Source organism: Cryptomeria japonica, chromosome 6, assembly GCF_030272615.1.
Source record: "Cryptomeria japonica chromosome 6, Sugi_1.0, whole genome shotgun sequence".
Taxonomy (NCBI): domain Eukaryota; kingdom Viridiplantae; phylum Streptophyta; class Pinopsida; order Cupressales; family Cupressaceae; genus Cryptomeria; species Cryptomeria japonica.
Window position 1 is genome coordinate 151,992,843 of NC_081410.1, and position 18,796 is coordinate 152,011,638.

An 18,796-nucleotide genomic window follows, 5' to 3' on the forward strand; every position below is an offset into this window, starting at 1 on the left:
CAAAGAATGTACAGTTGTACAACAGTTATATATGTTCACTCCATATTTGGAGATCGGTGCGTGCAAGTTCCTTCTCTAACATACAAGCAACCTTTGAAGGCCATGAGTTGCATATCTTTCCTACTTGCATTAAGCTGCCAAAAAAATAGTGGGATTAAGGTTACATAATATTCCGCTCTTTGCTACTAGAAAATTTTTCATAGGTATGTAGCATTTTGTGTAGAACCAGAACTTGAATGAGAAAACAATCCAGGCATTTTCCAGGCATTAGACAAAAAAAAAAAAATTTCCACCATAGAAAGAGACATTTCAATATTACGAATTTTCAAGCGAGCCAAAAAAATTTACAAACCCAGCACTACTGAAATTTTTATGACCCAAATTTCTTCATCTAGAAAGCCAATGCTTCTTCGGCAGTAGCCAGCACAATGTCTTTAATATTCAAAGAAAAAAATACTTATTCATTACATGAAAACAATGACCAGAAATAGCCAACAAAATTTCTAGCACACCCTTGTTGGAAGTGGAAACACTCTGAGAGGGGGGGTGAATCAGAGTGTTACAAATTTTAACAAGAGATACTTTTATGAACTTGACAATTTTAATTCACAAAATGCACAGATGACTGAGACTTAACACCTTAATGTAATACTTTAATGAAGCATGAAATATACAATAGAACCAACTGAAACACTTGATTCAGACTTTTGAAAAAATAAGAAGGGTATTGAATCTTTTACACAAACATGAAACATCTAAATGAGTACTTCAAAGATTGCATTACATAAATTCAGCAAAACAGAGTATGAAATAAAGAGAGCTAAAGATATGACGTATCAGAGCATAAACCAGTAAAATAAAATGAGACAAGACAATGCACATAACACCATAGTTTTCATGAGTGGAAAACCCTCCTGGGGTAGAAAAACCACTCAGTAAGATCCCTTATATTATTTCAAAGAGCACCAACTCAGTTCACAAGTTTTAGAAACCACAAGGCCTCAAGGAGCACCAACCCCTCTTCTTATCCAATAAACATTTCAACTCGAGCTACAGCCACTGGTGATTTTATGCATGCACTTAAATCTTGCAGTCACAAAACCATCAGTAATTGGAGCGAGAATATTTACCAGTCTGTACAAATGATTCTTTCTAAAAATTTTGCAACAATATTCTTCAAGGATTTGAATCATAATAACATACTTTTAAATGAATTCAACACTATCAGAGAGAAAAATTCAATCTCTGAACAAAATAGTTTCAAACATTAAGCCTAATGTACTCTGCAACAAAAACAGAGTATTGATTTTCAAAACCCTCGACTATCTAAGATCACTGATAGTCTTTTATACACAGCACTTTCTTCTTCTTTTTTTCAACACACTCTTTGTGTTTCCCTTTATGCACACTCCACTCTCTGTTTTTCCTCGTCTAAACTGTTCTGAATAAAACTGTTTTATACCCAAACAAAAACACAATGTTCTTCCAGAATAACCCTCATATAGGGTTACCAAAATCTTACAAGAATTGCAAACTGAAAAACAAATAACTATTTTAACTGTGCAACGGAAAGGGAAAAACTAAAGATGCTTGATTTCCCGAAACTAAAGATGCTTGATTTCCCAATCATGAAAAACAGAAATATAGCATGAACAGTTTCCTTATTTCCATTTTGCATAACTGAAAAACCTGATTCGAAAACAAATCTGAATCTTTTAAACATATGATCAAGAATAATACCTGTGAAACGCAACCTTATTGATAACTGAAAACAAATTAACCAGAAAACCATTAAGCTCCCGGTTAAGATCATTTTTGCTTCATTCTTTTTAACTGAACAAACTGATTCGAGCTCCTTAGCTACAGTGGCGGCTGCATCTCTCATGGCGTTAGGGTTTGAGACGGACTCCAAACAAGTTCAAAAATGAAACACAAAACGTCTTCCAAAAACTTTTAACTTGTCGGTCACAAAGAGTATTCTGAGGAATATGCCATTAGTCCGTAGACAGATTAAATCAAAGATGCCATTTAATTAATGCAAAATCAATGTTATTCACTTATCCGTGTCACCAGCATGGCTCGAGAGTAAGATGCTTTAAGCATATAACATGTCAACAAAAACAATGTGTCCGTGTCACTAGACTGGCCCACATGCTTATTAAAATATGAAACTTAACCAACACAACTTCCCCTTTCTTTTTTTTTACTTTCTTGTCATCGAGGACAAAAGTACCAAAGAGCAACAACCCTATAATAATGAAAATGTTGGAAGTGGAGACACTCTGAGAGGGGGGGGTGAATCAGAGTGTAACGATTTTCACAAGAATTTCTTTACAACTTGACAATCTTGTTTAACAATAAGCACAGATGAATGTAAGATGAAAAGCTAAACAAATGAGACTTAACACCTTAAACTAGCATTGTTAACAACACAAGAAATACATAATAAGACCAAATGAAAAACTTGAATCATGTTTTTCAGAAAGCAAAAAGTTTTTGATTCTTTTACAAAAACATAGAACAGTTAAATGAGTATTGCAAAGATTGCATCACATAAGTTCAAACAAAACAGAGTATGAAATAAAGGAAGCAAAAGACATGTAGTATCAGAGCATAAACCAGTAAGACAAACTGAGACAAGACAAGGCACATAACACCATAGTTTTCATGAGTGGAAAACCCTCCTGGGGTAGAAAAACCACTCGGTAAGATCCCTTATATTATTTCAAAGAGCACCAACTCAGTACACAAGATTTAGAAACCACAAGGCCTCAAGGAGCACCAACCCCTCTTTCTTATCCAATAGAAACATTCCAACTCAAGCTACAGTCACTGGTAATTTTATGATTGCACTTAGTTCTGCAGTCACAAACCATCAGTGATTGGAGCGAGTATATTTTACCAATCTGTACAAATGATTCTCTCTAAATGATTTTTTGCAACAATATTCTTCAAGGCTTTGAATCATAGATAGAGAATAATAACATTCTTTTAAAGAAATTAAACAATATCAGAGAGAAAACTCAATCTCTGAACAACAAAATAATTTCAACCATTATAGCCTCATGTACTCTGCAACAAAACAGAGTAATACTCTCGAACCCTCGACTATCAAAAAATCTCTGATAGTCTTTTGTTATACACAGCACTTTGTTTTTCTTTTTCAACAAATTCTTTGTCTTTCCCTTATTCACACTCCTCACACACAGATTTCAACATGTTCTGTTCTGTATTTAAACTGTTCTCTTCCCCAAACAAAAAAAACGTCTTCAAGAATAACCCTCGTATAGGGTTACCAAACCCTTATGGGAATTTGCAAACTGAAAACAAATAACCGATTAACTGTGCAACGGAAAGAGAAGTTGAGAGATAAACTAAAGATGCTTGAATTTCCCAAATTTGAAAACCAAAAATAAAGCTAAGTCTGTTTCATTATTTCCATTTTTCATGACTGAAAAACCAGATTCGAAATACCTGAATCTTTTTAAACAGATGAACAAGAATATTACCTATAATACGCAACCTCATTGATAACTGAAAAGAAACTAACCAGAAATCCATTTAGCTCACTGTTAAGTCCACTCTTGCATCATTCTTCCCAACCAAACAAACTAACTCGAGCTCCTTTGCTACAGTGGCGGCTGCATCTCTCATGGCGTCTAGGGTTTGAGACGGACTTCAACCAACAATAAACTTGTTAAAAAACAAATGAAACAAAGCGATGCTTCCAAAAACTTTTAATATGTCGGTCACATAGAGTATTCCAAAGTATATGCTACTAGTCCGTAGACATATTAAACACAATATTAACCAAAGATGTCGTTCAATAAATGCCAAGTCAGTGTTATGCACTATATCCGTGTCACCAGCCTGGCCCGAGAGAAAGGCTTTTTTAAAAAATATAACAAGTCAGCTTAATTCAATGTATCCGTGTCACCAGCCTGGCCCGAGAGAAAAGCTTTTTAAGAATATAACCACATGCTTAATACACTCGCCTCAAAATATGAAATTTAAGCAACACAACTTCTCCCTTTTTATTTTCTTGTCATCGAGGACAAAAGTATCAAAGAGCAACAGAAAAAACAGGAGATAGAAGCAATATATAGTATGAAACATGTTGTTCATGAAAGCAAGATGCCTTCAACAAAATCTCTTGAGAAGATATTATATAGATTTTCATCTGAAGGGATTTTCACATATAAGGCAAAGTGCTCAGCGTCCAAGTTTACAAGCTTTTTGCAAGTGAGATTTGAACCAATTATAAGATTTGAACCAATTATAAAAGCTTGTCCAATAGTAAAGCAAAGGCTTCACAATAACAAAAGAAGTACAAAATGAAATCCAGTAAGTATGCATGTCATAAAAATTGCAACAAAGGCTTGCTAACTGTCTAAATGCATATCATAAAATCTATATTGTTTAAATGTAGCAACATGGTCTATTCATGTTTTGTTGACAAGATGAGCATTTTCACATACAAAGTCAGTATCAATTACCAAGGTCAACATGGAGAAATGGTTGCTGGACTAACATACAAACAAACAAAGCTAAGACATGTCTGATCTTTGTATTGACTACGATCTCATGGATCTTAACTCAGATCCTCTATGTAAATTGCAGCTCTGTACATATAGTAACAAGTTTATAGCCATCCTCATTCCATTAGGAGAATCCCAAATCAAAAATCTTAAATAAAAAAGGAAATGAAATGCAATGCTAATTCTCTGATGACTTCATCTGCAATTATATGATTTATCTGTAGGTTGGTTGTGCGGAGTATTTTAATTATGTATGTTTTACTTTCTTTTTTGTTCTGAATATTTTTTTACTTGAATTTGACAGTGTAATTCTTTTTTATCATCACTCAATTTGGTTGTGCACGGTATTTTAATTATGTAAGTTTTACTTTCTTTTTTGTTTTGAATATTTTTTTACTTGAATTTGACAGTGTTCTTTTTTATCATCACTCAATTAAAATCAGTAGATCTTGCACTGACTTTACAAGAAATTTTTAATGGTTTCAAATTATTGATGAGTTTTATTGAAATGGTCTGTGTCATCGTGTATAAAACATAAAAAACAAAATTAACAGTTAAGAAATAATTAAATATATAAAATTTTAGATGTCCATGATATCTGATACGAGGAGCTAAGATTCTTAGAAATACACGGTCGAGACTCATACAAAATAGAGTTTCAAAAACAACCTTGCCACGAGTGGGTTGTGGCAGAAATTAATTAATAAATATTAAATATGATTGAGAATTTGTTAGCTTGGTTTTGAGTGGTTCATCATTGAAATGGTAGCCATTCAGGTTTTTTTTGTCTGTCTCAAGTTTTTCTATCTTTTCAAGACTCTTAAGTTTTGCCTCTTCCCATTGAATTTACAAAGTTTATATGAATAGCTCTCTTGCATGTTGTGATTTTTTGCTGGTACACAAGCTATTTGGTTATGCATATGTATTTTTGTATTTCATTGAGGCAAAGTAATGTTTCCTGGTTTGTGGCAGGGAAGATAGTTTCCAAACTTTAGGTTCATAATATATTTTGAATGGTTGCAAATTTGGTTTCTTTCTCTATTAAGGCTACTTTCGAGCCAGGGAATGCCTTATTTAATTTTTTTGTGATTTGAACTACAAGAAGTCTCCTATCCCGATAGCTTCAATCAAGAGCTTCTACAAGGATTGCACACTGAGGTACAAATTTATCTAGCTTGTAGAGTGCAAACATTAATGAGAATAAATGCTAATCCTTATGCTATGTCATGGATGTGTCTAGCTAGTTTCTTTTTTATTTTATGAGTGTTTTCTTAGCGCATTGTCTTTGATTATGCTCTCAAATTTGTCTTCTTCCTTATGCTATGTCATGGATGTGTTTAGCTGGTAACAATAAATAGTTTTAACTTAAAATGTGTGAACAAAAAGGAATGTTATGCTTACAGTCTTCTTCAATAATTTCAGTTTTAGCATCCAAATTTTTCACTGGGATTTTTACTTCTCCAACCTTAATCCAATTGCACACATATAATGGCCATGTTCTTCAAAACCTCTATGGGTACAAAATTTAATATTAATATGGATTGTTTCTGGATTTGATTGTGACTTCTTCCTTCAACATTTTAAGTCAAATTCATTATCATGAAACATAAATTATTTAGTTCTATCTCTTCTTGATCATCATCAAGGGTTTGATCCAAACTAGAAGAAAAACTCACAATCAAATCTAAAATTAATTTTGACTAAACAAATGTATACTAATATCACGAACACAAAATTATTTCTAAAGGATTATATGGTAGATAATTTTTTATTTATTTTTTTGTTGATAAAAATGGATAGAACCATTGAACTATATTAATTTTTAAAAGTTTTTTATAGTGTCTAGTTCAAATAGCATTGAAGGGAAAGAACCAGTAAGAAAACCCTTCAGTATTGATTAAGTAACACAAGCCTATTCTACCCTATACAAAATGCCCATTGGCTTAGTACATCAAAAAACCCATCCCAATTACATAAGTCGCATTAGATATAAAGGAAGCCGCCAACAAAAGCATATAGAAGGAAGATTAAAGTATGATAATCGAAGGATGCATAGCCATTGCTATCAAAAACACCAGTTTGAACAACACAATTCTCCAAACCACTAGTTAGAATGATACCACATAGTAGAAAGGAAACCATAATCAAAGACCCTGTCAAGATAAACATTGTGATCAAGCATAGCAGAACCCAAAATATGCTAGATAATTCTTACCTCTCATGTAAAATTACTAATATATCAACAATTCTGCAATAGTTGCCTACATCAAATGCAGACTAAAAATTTCAGCCATTGTATAGGTCTCTAGCCCCCATGGGTCACTATTTGTTACTTCCTTTGTTATCCTCCGTGTAGACAATACAAATAAATCTCAAAAAACTGAAAGCCCAATTTGGAAAAAATTAAAATTGTAGAAAAATTGACAAAATCTATGTTGAAATTGAAATTCTCTTCTTGATATTATGTGAAGGGTGGGAGTTTGGATGATGCATGAGAAGTATTTAATAAAATGCCTCAACAAGATGTTGGAATGTGAAGTCCAAATTGGACTCTTAGCTAGCAGTGGTTGCGTTAATAAACTTTCTATAAATAGTAATTTCAACATGTGTTATACATGTAGTTGTGTGAGTGATACTTACTATATTTAGTAAGTTGTATTCAAGTAGGACTCTGCAACTCGGTTGTTTTAGGTTGCCCGAAGTCATGTTTTGATGTACAGTTTGGAGATTGTTTTAACTTAGTTATTCCTGAGAATCAATACAAAAGACAATATTTTCCCATGGTTTTTTACTAGTTTTTTCCACGTAAATCTCTGTGTTATGTGCTATTATTCTTCTTTGCAAATTTTTTGCACTTCTTATTTTTCTCACACAAGACATGGTTTCTTGGGTTGCTATGATTGCAGGTTATGCTTAGGAGGGGTGGGTTGTTGAGGTAGTGAGACTGTTTGAAGTGATGCCCGAGAAGAATTTGGCATCTTGGAATGTTATGATTGTGAAATACGAATAGATTGGGAATATTAAGGAAGCAGTGAGATTGCTCGAGGAAATGCCTGAGAGAGATGTACTGTCATGGATTCAAATGGCTACAGTGTATATGCAATAAAATATGTCAAATATGATGGATTCTCACAAAGTATCTGATAGAATGCCTAAACAAACTCTATCAAATGAGTACTGTCGAGGTCCACCAGCATTTGCAACTCAGAGCAATCAGCTTCAACTGGGTGGTAATTACAGAGATTGTGGATGATTACTAATCTTCATCTTAAAGGGGGGTGAATCAGTATTAATAATAATTTGAAACCAGAAACTTATACTTATAAAAATTTCAGCAAATTAAATATAGATCAACACTAGAGTCATTTACCAGTACCGATATCTATTGATAAACATCTGCTAAACTGATATATCAATGCTGAACATTAAGTGCTCATTAACCATGCATAAACTAAAAGTAAAGAAAACCATCACATCAAAAACATTCACCATATGAACACCACGATTTTCACATGGAAACCCAAATAGGGAAAAACCACGATGGGAATTGGTACTCACAAATATTTTGCACTATTTCGGAATGCACCCTGTTAGGAGCCAAGCCCAATTAGAAGCTTACAATGATGCCATGTTAGGAATAGACCCTGTTAGGACCCACTCGGTTAAGGGATTTACCTCAACACTGTTAGGAGCTTTGATCTATTAGGATCAAATTCGCAAGAGGATTTAGAACTCGGATATTGAGTCACCATGTTAGCGTATTTTACAATGTGAGGCTTGTTAGGACCTACCTGATTAAGGGATTTTAGCTGCTAGAATTGTTAACAAACAATAGTGAATGATCTATGTATAGCACTCAACTGCTTGCTTGATCAGGTCAAATTCAGTTTTAAGTCTCCATCACTCTGGTGGATCTTCTCACACACCCTGGTTCAACTTCACACACTTCTCAAAATCATCAACACTTCAAAACATCAACCTTACCGACATAAATAACCTTTACAACTAGGTCGGCATCGAAATCCTAAGACTTACTACATAGATCATCAGAGATCTTTACAACTCATTACAGATCATCATATGGATCATTATAATCAATTACAAATCAATATCAGTCATTGAATGATCATAAATCGTCACAACAAGTCGATCTAGTACAAAGTCAAACCCTTAGCTTATTCTGTTAAGCACTTTGCACATTCCCAAGAAATTCGATCTCCAAACACGCCAAAACATCTTTCAAACACATCACGCAGTTTGTGTCGCGTTATTGAATCAACATGCGAAGTTGATATAGATCACCGCCAAACCAAAAATCATTACTAGTCAAGAGAATTCTTTATCGGTCCTCAAACCCTTCTTAAACCTTGGTAAAAACTCAACAAATATTATAAACATAACTTCTGGTTGTCACAACATGATGTGGTTCTGGTCAGATACATGTTACAATGATAGAAACTTACATTCAAAACCATAAATCCTCAATCATCACCAATTGCCAGATATAATCAAAATATTTCCTCATTTACCAGTTAAGGTCCTAATTCTCAGTTTCTTGATTCTTTACCGGTAAGCCCTCTCTGGTAGACCAAAAGATTTAGATGACACAATACAACATAAGTAAACATCAGTAGACATGAATAAACATTAGTTTCCATCAATGACAACATAAATGACTGGTCAAAGTCATCCATCATGCAATCTCAAACTCTTCATCACAATGTCATCTTAAACAGTCTTGTACGGATTCAATCATCATTCTCCATCTGTATCCGTTATGCCAAACATGCCAACAACTACTTGAATCTCATATACTACGATGAAAAAAACATATTAGCCAAAATGCTTGGGATTATGGTGTACATGTGGAATTCCTCCATAAGCCTTCTTTAAGAGCTAATGAACATGATTGAGGAAGATGGCCTTATCTATAGGGTTAATTCGGCTTGTGATGGAAGACACATTGCAATGGGTCTGAATAACTACAATGTGCATATATGGGATATATAGATAAATCGGTAGCTGAGGACATTGAAAGGGCATAGTAGAAGAGTGGGGTCCCTAGTATTTAAAACATGATATCAATTTAAATCGATATATTCTTAGTTTTATTATAGAAGCCCTAGATTGGGAGTTGTTGGGATGTGAAGCCCAGCGGTCACATTGTTGGCAAATGCACACTCCAATGAGAAATTGTAGGTGATTGAAGGTATTGTCATTGATGACAACCTTACAATCCTATGACATTGACAGGCACCGGCATCGGTAGACTCTACACTGGCATACAGTTCATCGGCAACGAAAAGATGATTACCAGCACCCTGGCCGACAAGATTTTGTTTATTACATAATGCATTTTATTGTAATATATTTTTGTAAGCCGACATGGCATATTATATTAGGACTCATATAAGTATGAGATCTTGTAAATCATTTGTAAGAAGCCAAAAGATGCATGGAAGGAATGTAATAGGTAGATGTGAATATTAAAGCAGATTTTGGATTAGGGTTTTGAAGTTGTATGAGCTTAAATCGGTACTGAACCTGACATAGAAGATGCTGAACTGAAGCAGTACGTGACATTGGATTACATAATCCACTTTTGTAAGTCAGTGAGACTTCCTTTTTGTATTTAAGTAGTGAGCTTTAGGCAGTTGGCCTTCCAGCATGTGCAGGCCCCTATTGTATCAGTAATATTCACTTATTGGCCAGTGAGCGAATATTGGGGTAACAAATCCCACCAGGTTTCTTCATTAAAAATATTGTGTTATGGTGTGCTTTCTATGTTGTGTTTACTGATCTTATTTACTGTATTATTTCTAGTTTACCGATACACTGTTTTGGCATGCAATTCATTTAATAAGTTTAGAAAATCCATAAACTGATTAGATACTGATTCACCCCCCCCTCTTAGTATCTTTGGGAATCCTAACAATTGGTATCAAAGATTGGTGCTCTATTTTCAAATGCCTAATAGCTTGAGGAAGATTCTGACACTGGTAGAGATGGAAAATTTGAGAAAACAATTGGAAACAACTCTTTCAGACTATGATGTCGAAAAGTTGAAGAATATCAAACTTGAAGATGATCTGAAGGCTGCACAGGAAATCATTCAAGGACTTCAGGAAAATCTTACTATTGCTAGGAACAAAAGAAGGGAACTTCATGAGAAGATACAGAGTGATGATGATGAAAAAGAAACTCTTAATGATCTTGTAAGCAAGATGAAATAGTATATTACAAGATGAAATAGTATAACATGGCCTTGAAGAATGAGATGCAAGATATGACTATGAGGTTTTGTAAAGACATTGAATATCGAAAGAAGAATGAAGATGACTTGGCTAGGAGAATCAATGATGCTGGAAATGAAAATCTAAGACTCAATCATGAAAATGATATGTTGAAGATAAATACAATTCACTTGGAGCATGATAAAACAGAACTCATGAGACAAAAGGATTTCTTAGAAAATGAATTGGCTACTACAAATCAACACAAGGAGAAATTCAAGAAAAGTTCAGAAGAACTTGACAACATGCTGAAAAATTAGAAACCTGATGGAGATACAAATGGCCTTGGCTTTGAAGTTGGTAAAAGTTTCGGTACTGCAAACAATCATGATCACAGTAAACCAGTAAGACAACCTTAATACCTACAAATTTAATGGAAAATTCTTTAATTGTAACAAGTATGGTCATAGAGCAAATCAGTGTAGATCTAGAGACTATCAAAACACCAATGCACCCACCGGTCAATGTTCTAATTGCAACAAAGGTTGTCATAACTTAGAAAATTGCAGAATGAATGTAAGATTTTATGTTTGTGGAAGATTTGGACACCTATCTAATCAATACAGAACACATACCGACATAGGATATGGAAAAGCTATTCAGAAAAGCAATGTGACTTGTTATGCTTGTAGCAAAATTGGACATATTACAAAATTTTGTAGAAGTAAGGCATCATTGGCAAATAAAAAAGGACCCAGCCTGAAAGGTAAAGAAAAGGTTGAAGAAGTAAAGAAAGAATTTTCAAAACAATAGATCATAAATTCAAATATGAATGTTAATGAAGCTATTCCTTCACTAGTAGAACAGAGTATCACTCCATCGGCAGGAGATTCTTCATCTAACTGAAAAGAAACCTTTTAGGGGTATGTCAATGAATTGAAAAACATGCTAATCTACCCTCGACTGATGGTGAGAAGTTGAAATTCTTCTTTACCAGCAGATGTGTTAAGTTTGACTTAACCGACAGGCATGAAATGTGGTAGTTGGAGGAAATGACATTATAAAGTAAGTTTTTTTGGCTCATTTTCATTCACCGAGCATTCAAATTTCTTGAGAGCGCAAAAATCTTGAGTGAAGGCATCCATAGCGAGAAGTGAAGCAAATCATTCAAGCACTCATACCTAAAGGCAAATTAAGGTATTTATAGCAATGGTTTCCTCCTCTGCACCTGAATTCATTGCAAACCCTACTATAATTGGAGTTGTTAAGCGCCCTAGACCCGTATTTACGATTATTCCCAAAATTGCAAACAAAGATGATACCCTAGGAGCATTCTCAAAAATACCTAAAGGAGTTGTATATGCTGAGGATCCTAGAATCTACATACATTGTCATATAGAAGAACTAGGAGATGATGAAATTAAGAACATGTACAAGACTATTATATGTGATGTAAATGGAAATGTTAAACCGAAACATAAGATAGTTGAAACCCTAGGTTTTGTGGAAATTCTTAGTAATCCTGATTTTCCCAAGGATGTTATAAGGATTGTGTTAAGAAGAGTTCATGGGGAGTTCTTTTGGTTAGATTCAATTCACAAGATAACAAAAGAGGCAGTTAGGGCAGTGACAAGCTTACCTTCCACCGGTAGCAGGCCTGACAAGACCAAAATGGTTCCAAATGACACTGTAATGACCCTAACTGGCGCAACCTTTGACAAGAGATCCTTGAGAGTAAATGATGTAAAGGACATCAATGTAAGGTTTATCAACATGATTCTTGGATACAAAGTTACACATGCCAATAGACTAAACTCTGTTTCTATCTTATGTATCAAAAGTGCTTATGACATGGTAAACAACAATGCAAATATTGACATATGCGAATGCTTGAAGGATGAACTGATAGACAATCTAAATAAAATCAAAGGGGACAAGAAAGGGACTTTCAGATTTGGCAACTTACTTGTGTGTTTAATGTTGTATATTACCAAGGAAGTACCCGGTATTGGTAGAAAGGATTTTGGTTTTGACATATCGATAGGAAAACAACTACTGGACATTCTAAACAACATGGGAGATGACAGGGAAAAGAACATAAATGAACATTTTCAGGCATTAAAGGCGAGAATGAAAACAAGGATAAGGCTATCTCAAGCTATTGTTGATAAATATCAAAAGGAGATATGATTTGTAATAAAGAAGGATGAGATTTGGATGGAGGCAGTAGTCCCAAAGACTATTTGGGTTACGAAAATGGGATATGAGGCAGATGAGAACATAATTGAAAATTATGCAAAAGCCCTCCTAGAGGCTCCTAAAGAACCAGCAGAAAAAGTATTTGGAAATGCGGAAACAATTGAAAGCAGTATTCAATCTCAGAAAAGAATAAAGAAAATTAAACAAATAGTTAGAAAAGGAACAAGGCAGGCAAAAGCAATCAAGGAAGACGTAATGAATAAAATTGGTATTAAGGAGAGTGACTTGGAAGGACTACAATTGGAAGCACATCTTTCATAGGTTGCTACCTCCTCTAACAGTGAAAAACCAGCATAATTTAAAAGGGTAGTAAGGAAAAGAAAACCCTCACTGGTACCCTCTCCTACACCAAAGAGAACAAGACGGAAACAACAGGCAGTTAGGCCTCCAACAAAGAAGTTGACACCAAAGAAAAGGAAAGAGAAACAAGTTGTCCCTCCATTGGACAAACTTTTGAATGAGATAACTGAAGATGGAAAATTATCAAATATCAGCAAGTTGTATAACACACTTTCAAATGATGAAAAAGAAAGTATAAAACATAGTGTTATCTTACACCTTGATATCTATAAGAAATTTTTTATGGAAGTTGTAGATGATATACCCAATGACTTGTATATAAGGTTAGAAGCAAGAAGGGTAGCAATTGTTGAATTGGATAAAAAGATCAAGATAGAAAAACTACTTACAGTTCACCTAGTGAACTCAATGCAAGAGATAAATGAATTAATAAGTGAGGCTAACTGAATAGTATTTTCAACCGGTCACTGACATGTACCACTAATGGCAGGCAAAGTTAACGAGATATTAGAAGAAATTGTAGACAAGTGGGATATATTCTTTGTTGAAAAGGAAAAAAAAGAAGAGCTCAAATGACCAAAGACTCTCAGAGTCTATCAAAAGGATAAGGATAAGGGGAAAGGAAAAGTAGGTGGTCCTCCGAGCATAAAGATAATAGATAACTTGCCCCCATCTCCTTTTGATACTCCATCGGCATAAACTGTTGACACACCACCGGTAACAGAGAGTATGGAAACACCACATGAGGACACAAATCCTGACTCAAAGGTGTTGTACACAATGAATATCGACACATAGGAAGTCAACATTGTAGTTGATAAGGAAACAAGTGAGAAGAGAGATGTGGTGACTGAGCCACTGGTAGAAGACATTACAATTGAGACAAATATTGTGGATATAGTTGGAAACATTGAAATTGGGACTGAACAACAAATTGAATAGGCAACTGATTCCCTGGATACAGGAAAGGCAGATACCACTAGTATACATATTGATGTATCTACTAAGTCACCAGAAGTGGACAGTACTGAGGTGCAAACAGAAAAACCGGCAGTGGATACCACTGTAAAATCATCAAAGGCACCGTCAGAGAAACCATCAGTAGAGAGCACATAGAAACAGGCAGAGACACATACAGAGAAACAAGTAGAGCAACAGGTTCATTAAGAAGTACATACAGAGACAGTGCTACCGACTACAACTGTAAAACCTAAACCTTTGGTAGTTGAAATGCAGACACAAACTGACCCTCCAGAGAAAGAGGAAAGCAAAGCTATTACTACCACCGGTAGATTACAAATTGTGAAGGTAGTTGGATAGTCATTCGGATCCTCCATGACTAAATTTAGACCAACTAATGTGACAGAGGTATTATTAGATTCAATCAAGAAAATAACAGATTTTAATGCACTAGCATATAAGGTTATTGATGACAGCATACCAATTTTGAAGATGATTGCACCCAAGTACAACATAGAGAATAAAGATTCTTTAAGCCAATTAGACACATTGTCTAAATACATAACCGACAATCTTCTAACAATTGATCAAATCAATGAGGAGACTTTCAGAGAGAAAATGAATAAAGAGAAGGAAAAATTCTTTGAGGAGACAGTGAAGAAGAATAAGGAACATATGGATACATTATTACCGGTACTAGGCAAGACAATTTTGGACTTCAAGAAATTGTACAGAGATACATGTAAAACAAACATTTTGACAGAAGATATAGATAAAGAGGTCAGCAGAGCTCAAAAGGAAATCAATGATATTGCTGAAAATTTAATAGGTTCATCAGACTCCATACTGGTAGTAGAACAGGAAATTGCAGGATTTGAAGAGAAAATAGAAAAAATTGAAAAAGATAAGGAAAGGTTAAAATTTAAGGCAAAGGAACTGAAGTGTAGACTAGGTCCTAAACTAGATATCCTCATCTCTTTGAGAAAAGAGATTTCTGAGGCTCTTGTTCTAGGACTTAAGACACTGGAAGAGCATATGCACTTACTCACTGGTACAATCCCGAGGACTAAAGTAGCACTAAAGGATGGTGAAAGATTCTACAATAGTCTGAATATTGCTTTTGTAACCCATCGGTTACAGGGATCATAACACGAACTACACTCAATTGACATTGAATGACAACCTTTGTCATTGATGCCAAAGGGGGAGTAGTAGAGGATGAGAAAAAGGAATAAGGATGAGAGAAATGTATGACATAAGAGATCATCTGCTCAGGGGGAGCACACATTGACAGTTTTGGACAACACTTTTGGATATACTTTTTGGCTTTTTCTCATGAGTGTTGCCATCAATGCCAAAGGGGGGTATTGTTGGCAAATGCACACTCCAATGAGAAATTGTAGGTGATTGAAGGTAGTGTCATTGATGGTAACCTTACAATCCTATGACACTGGCAGGCACCGACACCGACAGACTCTACACCGGCATACAGTTCACCAGCAGCGAAAAGATGATTACCGACACCTTGGTTGACAGGATTTTGTTTATTACATAATGCATTTTATTGTAATATCTTTTTGTAAGCCAGCATGGCATATTTTAATAGGACTCATATAAGTATGAGATCTTGTAAATCATTTGTAAGAAGCGGAAAGATGCATGGAAGGAATGTAATAGGTAGATGCAAATATTAAGGCAGATTTTGGATTAGGGTTTTGAAGTTGTATGAGCTTAAACTGGTATTGAACCTAGCATAGCAGATGCTGAACTGAAGCAATACATGACATTGGATTTACATAATCCACTTTTGTAAGTCAGTGAGACTTCCTTTTTGTATTTAAGCAGTGAGTTTTAGGCAGTTGGCCTTCCTGCATGTGCAGGCCCCTATTGTATTAGTAATATTTACTTATTGGCCAGTGAGCGAATATTGTGGGTCACAAATCCCACCGAGGTTTTTTTCACACCAGGTTTCCTCGTTAAAAATATTGTGTTATGGTGTGCTTTCTATGTTGTGTTTACTGATCTTATTTACTGCATTATTTCTGGTTTACCGATACACTGTTTTGGCATGCAATTCATTTAATAAGTTTAGAAAATCCATAAACCGGTTAGATACTAATTCACCCCCCCTCTCAGTATCTTTGGGAATCCTAACACACATGACCTTTTGGCTCCCTCAACTCTTTAGTTCATACCTAAATATGAATGTATAAATATATGTGTGCAATTTATGTACTGGATGTAATATTGATATTGGTGAATAGATAATTTTGTACTTGAGAGTGGACGTAGGCAATTGTCGAACCACTATAAATCATGTGTTAACTCTTGTTATTTATTTATTCTGATTTTTTTTCATTTCTATGCTCGTTTTTAATCTTTACAATTGGTATCAGAGGTATGGTGAAAGGTCGAGCAAAGATGGGATCCGATTGGGTGGTTGATCCTAGATATGGGTTCCCTTATTTTTTTGTTCGATCCCAGAGCTAGGTGCTTTTATGTTATCAACAAACAGGTTGAAGTTTCAGATGATGAGGCTGAATCAGATGATGAAGCCGAATGAGTCATCGAAAAATTTCTTAGCAGTCTAGACTTGGTAGAGAGTGATGTCCAAGTGGAGGTTGAAACGAAACGTCATTGTTGGGATGGCTGGAAAAAGGAGGAGACTTCGGCTGAAGAACAAGAGGGTTTGTTGTATTCACTGTTTGAAGAAGAAGAGATTGGTTTGCTTCCTTCCAAGATGAGGAGGATGTCTCCTGGGGTGAGAAGGATGTAGTCCCAAATCTAGCAAATGACGATGACCCTGAAGAAGAAGAGGAAGATCGCGGAAGCACTGATTTATTGATGAAGATTGCAGAAGTAGAAGCAGAGTGGAATGCATTCATTACAGGTGTTGCACAAAATCCTGCTAGAAATACCAAAAAAAAATTGACATTAATCCCATTGGTGTTGGGTATGGTTATCGAAGCGGTTCCTCTCCCACGCCTTCGATCCTAGGAGTTGGGCGTCATTGTGGTGTAATGACGGGCATTGCAGCAGGCAGACGTCAAGGTTCTATAGGGAGTCGTTACACGATACCTTGGTGAAGGAGCTACGTGGGCTACATGAAGAAGGGCGATGGGACTACAGCGAGCAGGAATGGGTGAAAGTTGATGAAGAATGTGCACCAGAGGATGTTATTGTTAAGGAGAGAAGTTCAAAGTCTATCTCGTATGAGAGGAATGATTCCTCACTACAAAATATGGGGAAACGTCTCCAGGGTGAGGATATTCACCGAAGGGATTTTTCTAACATTCCCTTGTATCTGTTGAGGGGTCGCAGAATTCAAAAGCCCAAATATGCGTTTTTCGTTGAAGCCACTAAGGAACCAAAGAAGTGTGTAGGTATGATGCATGGTCTTGATGGTTCAGAGGTAGGAGATGGGATGATGTGTTCAGTTGTGAGCCGCCTTGCTAAGCCACATACATACAAGTTATCCCAATCCGATGGAAATTTGGCTACAAAACCAGAAATCCCAGAAGAGATGGGAAAGAAGCCAGAAATTGCAGGAGAGATGGCAAAGAAGCCAGAAATTCTCGAAAAAGCTGAGCTAGTAGTTGAGCATGTTGAAGAAATGACTGAAGAAGCAGAATCTAATGAAACTATGGTAAAGAAACCAAAGGATGATGAAATTTTGGCTCAAAAATTAAATACCATGGAAAGAAATGCATTTAATTATAAGATTGAGTTATAATATGTTCTTTATTATACAGCCATTTGGTTTACATGAGACTTTAGTTTTGTCCGGAAATGCAAGATAACACCATTTTCACTCTTTTCCCTATTTTCAAAGAAATTAGTAGCTTGTGTCTAATTATTTAGATTAATTATTTAAATTTTAGTTATGTGCCCCATTTTTAAAGTTTTAATCATAGAACTATCAGGGTGCATGACCTGTTTTAAAGTTTTAAATTATTGATGATTATTAGTACACATTCTCTATCAACAAACATTTATATATATAAATAATATATAAATGTTACATATTAAAAAGTTATCATTAATTTATAATAAAAAACATCTTTACATTTTTTATGAGTAATTTTCTCATGTTATCAATATGATACTTTTTCATCTACAATTCTTTGTTTAACATAATTTTTTTATTTTCTATAATATGTATTGCTAACATAAGACCAATCATGCATCCATGATATAAGTCCACTACTTGTCTCAGTGTCTATGAAAAAAAAATGAACATGTAAAAAACTCTTTCAAAACTTATTTCATACAAATAAAGGGAATCTCAACTTCAAATTCTTCAAAATTAAAATTATTACAATTTTTAATAATTAAATAATAGATTTTTCAACTGTTGCCAACAATCTTATATGTAATTTAAAGTTGTATCAAAAATTTATATATACAATAAAAAATACACATACTTAATATGTTAATTTACATATAATTTACTATCAACCTATATAATCAATATAATATTCACACTTAACATATAATACATTATAT

The 18,796-nt window shown here is 34.8% G+C and overlaps 1 pseudogene; it reads right to left on the minus strand.

The window, feature by feature from the left end:
- Positions 1 to 8,578: 8,578 nt before the first annotated feature.
- LOC131065006 (small nucleolar RNA Z102/R77) lies at positions 8,579 to 8,667 on the minus strand (annotated as a pseudogene).
- Between the last annotated feature and the right edge of the window lie 10,129 nt (positions 8,668 to 18,796).